General features: G+C 46.8%; 1 non-coding gene across 1 annotated transcript; it reads right to left on the reverse strand.

Annotated features, from left to right (window-relative positions):
* Nucleotides 1-4204: 4204 nt before the first annotated feature.
* TRNAE-UUC (transfer RNA glutamic acid (anticodon UUC)) lies at nucleotides 4205-4276 on the reverse strand. The gene has a single exon. It is a non-coding gene; the product is annotated as a tRNA-Glu (tRNA).
* Between the last annotated feature and the right edge of the window lie 3694 nt (nucleotides 4277-7970).

Raw genomic sequence — 7970 nt, forward strand, 5'->3', positions numbered from 1 at the left:
AGAAATTCCTGACTATATCTCTGGCCCTGCCAGTTGAGTGTTCCTTCCTGCTAGTAAGATATGTTCCTTCCTACTTTGTCAGTTGCCAAACCCATGACTAGTTCTTTGGCCTTTAGCCCTCCTCCCTCCCATGGGCACAGATCAAGAAAGAAAAAAAAGGATGCTGCACGGGCTCTGCTGACATTGGAGTAGACTCGGATGTTTAGTGATGTAATCTACTGTAGCATAAGAAAGAATGGCATCTAAAATCAGGCTCTGATGAGGCTGAAAAGGACAAATGCTTCATTTTCCTTGACTACAGTTTGAGTTCCTTTATGCAGATAAAAAACCGTGAAGGATCCAAATTGGGGTGTGGAGCGTACACGTGCACACATGACCAACGGGGTGTGAGTGAGTGAGTGTGTGGCAGCCATGTGAGCTAGCGTGGGTATCACGTCCTCCGTTAACTTGAACTAGGGGCCTCAGAAAGCAGAGCCCAAGATAATGGTTTGTGTGCAGGTAGCTTATTTTGGCAGGTGATCCCAGGGAACAGGAGTGGGGAACTCAGAGAAGTGAAACAGAGAAGGTGGGAAAGCCACTGCTGCGGACAGTGGGCTCAAGCCCGCTGGGGCCCCGGGTGGAGGGTCCAGGATGTGCCTGGGGCTGATCCCCACGCGGGGTGGGAGAGGGGGTCATTGTTGGCCGTGTCAACAGCCTTCGCCCATCTCTCCTGGTTCTCGTTGCCGAGGGCCTGACCACGTGGCCACGTGTGGTTCACAGGCAGGGGCGGGGCATCTGGCACGAGAGGGAAACAGGGAGGCAGGTGTTTGCAGCTGGTGGCTGCCGTAATGGGGGCCATAAAAGAGCAGGCAAAGAGGGTGTGAAATGAGGCTCAAGATGTGACATTTCCTCCTACTAGAACGTCCTTTTGTGTTGGTGTTGAAACCTCACTTCTGTCTTGTTATTAAAAGCGTCTTCCACACATTGGAGACTGCAAGTAGAGACCCGATGGGTTTTGTCCAAGCTCAAAAATCTATTTAGAACCTTTCTGAGATAATTGACATATCAAGGGAGTGACATTGGGCAAGGATCTGGGATGCATCATACCCTGTGCTAGAAGAAAGGATGAGGAGATGAATACAACATGAGTTCCTGTCCTTAAGGATGTACCATGGCTGAGGGGGTGGTGCTGGCTTGTGGCAGTTGATGGGCGTTAAAATCTCAGCTCCTCAACCTTTAGCTGTGGACCTGGGAGCCCCACACCACTTCTCTGAGCCTCAGTTCCCACACTGGCATGATGGAAATAATAATAACGTCTCCAGAGGTAGGATATCAAAATTAAATGATGCAATGAAGGTACACTGCTTAGCCCAGTCCCTGGCACATTATACATACTTGAAATGGTGCTGATAAGAAGCTTGCTTGCAAGTGGGAAGATGCTGGTACATGGGTAAACTCCTGTCCACGTGCTAAGTATTGTGTACGTTTGAGGGAAGCTGAGTGAGGGGTTAGTGAAGGCTGTGTAAAGATAAATTATTGAGTCGATCATACAAGAAAAGATGACACCACATGGTAGTTTTTTAATTTTCAAAGTTATTTCTGTTAGTACTACTCACTTCATTTTTTTAAAAACATCTTTATTGGGGTATAATTGCTTTACAATAGTGTGTTAGTTTCTGCTTTATAACAAAGTGAATCAGTTGTACATATACATATGTCCCCATATCTCTTCCCTCTTGCGTCTCGCTCCCTCCCACCCTCCCTATCCCACCCCTCCAGGCGGTCACAAACCACACATGGTAGTTTTAATATAAAACTCAAGTCCAGGTAATTGAGAAACCATCAGAACCACTAGCAGGTTCAGAAGTGTGGATGCTTAGATTATACAGCGAGAGGTTATGGGAGAGAAGATTTGAGAAGACAGACAGACATACCATGTTACTAGATTGGAGATGATATTTTAAAGACGGCATTTCTCCTCAAATTACTGTATAAACTCAATACTTCACGCTCATTGTTAGTATGAGACTTGTTGCTACATCATGACTGGAAAGAAATTTGTCCATATCTACCCTGTCACAGCTTTGACCTAACAATACCATTTTGAGGAGTCTATCCTCCAGCAATACTTAAACGAGCACGAACACATCCAGGTTTCATTGCAATGGTTTGTGCTCGCAGAAGATTGGAAACCATCTAACATTCTTCAACAGGGAATGATTATATGACATTATGGAATGCAGTGTAATGGCAAATACAGTCTGTGTATATTGACAGGGAGGTTTTCTAAGATGGTGAGTCACAGGATACTATGTAGAGTATGGTACCAGTTGTGTGTAAATGAGAAAATGGGCCTGGGACATCACCAATTTCCCTGGGAACTTGGGCAAGATTAAAGAGGGGCTTAATTCTTTTCAAATGAAAGAATATTGTGTTTGTTAGTGTACAAAAAAAAAAAAAAAAATGGTGAAAAGGAGTCACAGATGTATTTTCTTTATAGAATAGTCCCAGTACAGTTTTGATATATTATTGTTCCAAAATTTGACTCTTAAGTGACACTCCTAATTTCATGAAAGTAGCCTAGTCATCAAGTAAAAGCCTAAATGAGGGTATTCATTTCTATTTTTCTTGACTTATGGCTCAGTATTTAAAATATAGCTTTTCGTCATGATCACTGAATATTGACTTTTCCATTTTCTTATACTTTTAGATTAATTTCCCTATTCATGTAAAAATCGATGGGTGACATTAAAGTTTTACGTTCTTTTTTATTCCTTGATTCCCCAGAATTCTTTTCCTTTTTACATAAATCACACACGAATATACTCCTGATTTTCACATTTCACTTTACAGCCCGCTGTGCTGGTTGCGTTTGTTACCTCTTAGCTAGGCCACGATGTCTAGGAGTCTTTGTCTTTGCTGATGAAGCCTGCACTCAGATTTTGGGGCACAGATGCAAACTGTTCTCACAGGGTCCCCAATGGTCTCACAGGTGCCTCATGGTGGATGCTCAGGGGCTCCCTGCCCTCAGTCTTCCCTTTCTTTTTGCTGTCTCCTTTAGGGTCACACTCTCCTGGAGGTCCTGCCTGAGAACTTTGAGTCTTGTGCAACTGGCCGGAGAACGTAGAGCTTCCAGACTCTTCCAGGGAGCCCCCACAAGACAAACAAGTCTCTTTTCCTAGGATCAACGGCATTTCCTAGCCGTCATGATATTAATGTCTTCTCCAGGAGGGGGGTAGCTGGAAAGAAAAGAAGGCCAATTAGGGAAAAGCAAACCTCCTTAAGCCACAGCAGATGAGAATGTAAAGTAAAGAGGAGCAGGACACTGTCAGATGGAAGAGGGCGATGGGTGGTCCAGGCAGAGAAGATGGTCAGAGAGAAGGAACAATTTGGGGAGGGTGTGAACTCGCCAGGGCCCCCTTCTCACCCCACCTCCACGTGCTTCAGCAAACTCCTCTCAGGGACCTTGTCAAAGGTTGTAGATCCTGACATCACACAGTTTTTCTCTTTGCCTCAGTCCCTTCCTGTGTAAAATGAGGCTAACGCTAGTGTATAGCTCATCAGATTATCATGAGGATTTAATGAGTTAACATTTGTAAAGTGTTTAAAACAGGGCCTGGTGAGCTGTGAGGGCCGTATAAGTGTAGGTATTATTATGATGAACAGTCTGTGGCCCTTAATTCTTTTTTCTTTTTTTTTCTTTTCCTTACAGATTAGCTATCTGTTTTTAAATTTTCTTTAGAACATTTTCTTTTCTGTTCAGGGAGAAAAAAGAATGTCAGCTTTTTTTTTTTTTTAAATAAATTTTTTTATTTTTATTTTTATTTTTGGTTGCGTTGGGTCTTTGTTTTGGTGTGCGGGCTTCTCACTGCAGTGGCTTCTCTTGTTGCGGAGCCCGGGCTCTAGGTGTACAGGCCTCAGTAGTTGTGGCACGTGGGCTCAGTAGTTGTGGCACACGGGCTTAGTTGCTCTGTGGCATGTGGGATCCTCCCGGGCCAGGGCTCGAACCTGTGTCCCCTGCATTGGCAGGCAGATTCTTAACCACTGCGCCACCAGGGAAGCCCCAAATCTGTCAGCTTTACACATTTAAACAACAAAGTGGTTTTTTTTCCAGAAATAGTCCCCGTCATCCTGTCCTGGTCAAAAGTTTTTGGCATTTGCTTTTCTTTTTCTGTTTCTTTTTTTTTTTTTTTTTGGCAGCACCATGCAGCTTGCTGGATCTTAGTTCCCCGACCAGGGATTGAACTTGGGCCATGGCAATGAAAGCGCCAAGTCCTAACCACTGGACTACCAGGGAATTCCCAGCACTTGCTTTTCAGTTAGGTTCATCTGATTTGATAAAAGGTTGGCCGGCCTCTGGGTACATGTTCTTTTTGCTGGCTTTTCCTCTTGTTGGAGGATCAGTGATGGCCCCATGGCCCTTGTTGAGAAAACTCTGTGTAGTATGGAGGGAAGCTATGCCGTAGGTCCAAAGTTCCCCACAATGTCCAGCCCCCTGCCCGTGGGCCCTGGGTGGGCCTGGGTAAGTAGGATGATGGAGAAGTGTAGCCTGCCTGCAGGGTGAGCAGATAAACAGGCTCCAGGATGGGAGCTTGATGTGTAACTATGCCGATTGCTATAGTGTAAACACTCCTACTGTGGCTGATTTCAGACAGCCAATATGAGGTCCCTGAATGTGGAGCTGGGAGGAGATGATGTTGGTGGTGTGAACCCGCTTGCAAACTGGTATGAGCCGGCTGGGGCTACCACCACCTGCTTGGGAAGGACATGGACAAACAGAAGAACCTTTACTTCCATAGCAAAGGGGCTGGGGCTAGTAAGGACGGGAATGTTCCTGTGGGGATTTCTTTCCAAGCAGGGAATATTGGAGGAGTCAGAAATGGATTAACATTGGCTGAGCATCTCATGAGTACTTTCTGAGCTCTATGCTTTGCAGACATGATCTCATTTGATCTTTGTGATGACATTGTGAGTCAGCTAATGTCAACTCCACTTTCATCGGAGGAGACAGAGCCTCAGAGCTTTAAGTAACTTGCCCAAGGTGATGCAGTGGTAGAACAGGGATTGAAACAGTGCCGATGAAAGCATAATTACTCCTGGGATCGAAAGCAGCAGAGAATAACACTAATGAAGAAATTATAGGTAATTCTCTATGGGTGAATCCATTCTCAGTTCACTCCAATCACTCTGACATAAAAATCATGGATTTAAGACTTGGGAGGAGGCCTTATTGAGCTTAACCCCTCATGAAACAGATAAGGAAATTGAGCTAGAACAGCTGAAATAGGGATAATATGAGCACATGTGAAGCCATAGTTAGGAAGGTGGTCTGTGCTCTTGGGAGAAAGAGGAAAGAAGCGATTTTACTTCCCCAGGCCCCTTCCACCTCCAGGGCAAGAGGCAAGGGCATCAGTGCCCTAATTTGGGAAAAACAGAGTGATTCCTGGAACCAGGATTGTAAATAAGCCCACAGGAGGATGTGCATCCTTTCCTCTCCATGGGGCCTTCCCATGGACGCTGGAGACATGGGTTCAAACCCAAGGAGAGAGACACTGCTTGAGGATGCTGATGACGTCACACCTGCAGGTGGCCATCCAGCCGGGCACTTGCCCCGTGGTCTCCATCTGAGGAGGGCTGTCTTTGTGAACAGTCCCTGGCATTGTGGTACTTCCTGGTTTGGCTGTCACTCCCGTGCAGAAGGGACGGGAAAGTTCTGGCCTTAATCTCACATTTCAGCCTTTTTTTTTTTTTTATTAGGGAGGAGCTGAGGAGGGACATTTCAAACCTGCTGTCCATCCTGCTTTGATTTTCTCTATGAATGTGATGATTTAGCATCTGGGTCAGATGGGGCCAAGTTACTAGGGGCAGGGTCACCATGCCTTAGGCCTGCAGGCATGCTTCCCCTGTCACATCCTGTGTCCAAGGACAGTGGGCTCCCTCTCTCTCTCTCTCTATGGTCCTTGGGCAGAGCCTGGTCAGCTTCAGGCCCCCCTGTCTTTTCTCCTCTCCAGATGGTTAAGTGGGTAAGATCTTTCTGGTGGTAGAGGCATAAAATAGGTGCTCAGTCGAGATGAATAGATTAGTTTTTTCCTACCATACTGCCTTTTGGGGGTGTTGCATATACGCCTATAAAATCTGCTGTTGTGCTACCTACAGTTTATTCACTCATTCATTCTTTTTTTATTTTTTAAATTTTTATTATTTTTAATTAATTAATTAATTAATTAATTATTTTATTTTTGCAGTACGCGGGTCTCTCACTGTCGTGGCCTCTCCCGTTGTGGAGCACAGGCTCCGGACACGCAGGCTCAGTGGCCATGGCTCACGGGCCCAGCCGCTCCGTGGCATGTGGGATCTTCCCGGACCGGGGCACGAACCCGTATCCCCTGCAACGGCAGGCGGACTCTCAACCACTGAGCTACCAGGGAAGCCTCCATTCTTTTTTTAAAAGAATTTTTATTAGAGTATTGTTGATTTAAAATGTTGTGTTAGTTTCTGCTGTACAGCAAAGTGAATCAGTTATATATATACATATATCCACTCTTTTTCAGATTCTTTTCCCATATAGGTCATTACAGAGTATTGAGAAGAGTTCCCTGTGCTGTACAGTAGGTCCCTGTTGGTTATTCATTCATTCTTTTGTGCATCGATCAACAGGTATTTATGTGCCAGGAGGGCTAAACTCTTAAAGATCTTGGAAGCAGGGCTCTTCACTTTTCATTTTGCAACCCTGCAGGCTCTGACTCACACCCGGCTACACGGGAGGACTTGCCCAAGACTTATGGCATGTCCTGGTCTTCAGCTTCTGGAGTCCTTTGGAGTTAGCCCTGTCCTCCTGGGGTGGCCTCCAACTGCTAGTTATAGGCCCCGCATCTGTGGTGCCAGATCATACCCCTCACCCACTGCAGGCGTTAGATTGGACTATGAATCTCTGGGATTTCAAAAGATTCAGGCTTAATGACCCAGCTCTAGCTCATGTCTATATAAAAGTCAGGGAATCTTAGCAAAGCCAGTCAGCACAGCAGGCTGGGAGGCCCATGGAGAAACGGGGGCTCAGAGCGGCAGGGGGAGGAGGGAAGCTGGGGAGGAAAGAAGGATCCAGAGCAAGGTTGCCTCTGCTCCTGGCAAACCGGAGGGTCTGAGCTAACGCAGCAGTAAAGGGACAGGAGAGTCGGGCCTCAGGCATGGATGGACCTCACTGTCTCCATGGTCAGAGCAAGGAGCCGGGGGCTTCCTGGACGGAGCTGGAGGTCATTTCCCTTTCCAGTGAGAGGGCAACTTGTCCAAGTGGAAAGGAGAAGGGAATTAACAGCATGTGACATCCTTAGCAGCCAGGAAATGGTTGCCTGGGGGAAGCCCCGCAACCCAGGCTGATCTGAGGAGGACCACAGGCTCAGAAGCCCACAGTCCCGATTTCAAGCTCTGGCCTGGCCACTCTGTGGTTTTATGAGCTCAGGTAAACACATAATCTCTCTGAACCGCAGTTGCCTTTTCTCAAACATGGGGGCAAGAACACCTACCTGACCCTGTTGTAAGGACTCCGTAGGGGGATAGTTTTGAAAGGCCCGGCACAGAGCAGGCACTTGATAAATACTGACCTTCCTCTTGCCATCCTTAATTAGCATTTATTTCTGTGGTTAATGGTCTCCAAAGATGGCACCCAGTAAGCCGGGCTTCCTGATGTTCATGTCTTGCCTCTGGGCTGGCTTGGGACTAGCTCTTGGCCTGTAGGAGGCAGTGGGAGTGATACTGTGTGATTTCCCAGGCTAGATTCCTAGCAGCGTTGCTGCTTCCCCTGGGTCTCCTAGAAGCCTTGCTCTTGGGGTGTGGCTTCTCAGAACCCAGCTGGCGTGATTATACGAAGCGGGCATGGGTAGTTGCTCTGGTCGACAGCCCTGGCTGAACTCCTCGGTGATCACCAGTGTGAGCTGCCAGCTGTGTGAGTGAGACATCTTGGACCATCTTGGTCAAGGCTTCAGGTGACTCCAACC

This window comes from Lipotes vexillifer, unplaced genomic scaffold (genome assembly GCF_000442215.2).
Source record: "Lipotes vexillifer unplaced genomic scaffold, Lipotes_vexillifer_v1.1 scaffold40, whole genome shotgun sequence".
NCBI classification, from domain to species: Eukaryota; Metazoa; Chordata; class Mammalia; order Artiodactyla; family Lipotidae; genus Lipotes; species Lipotes vexillifer.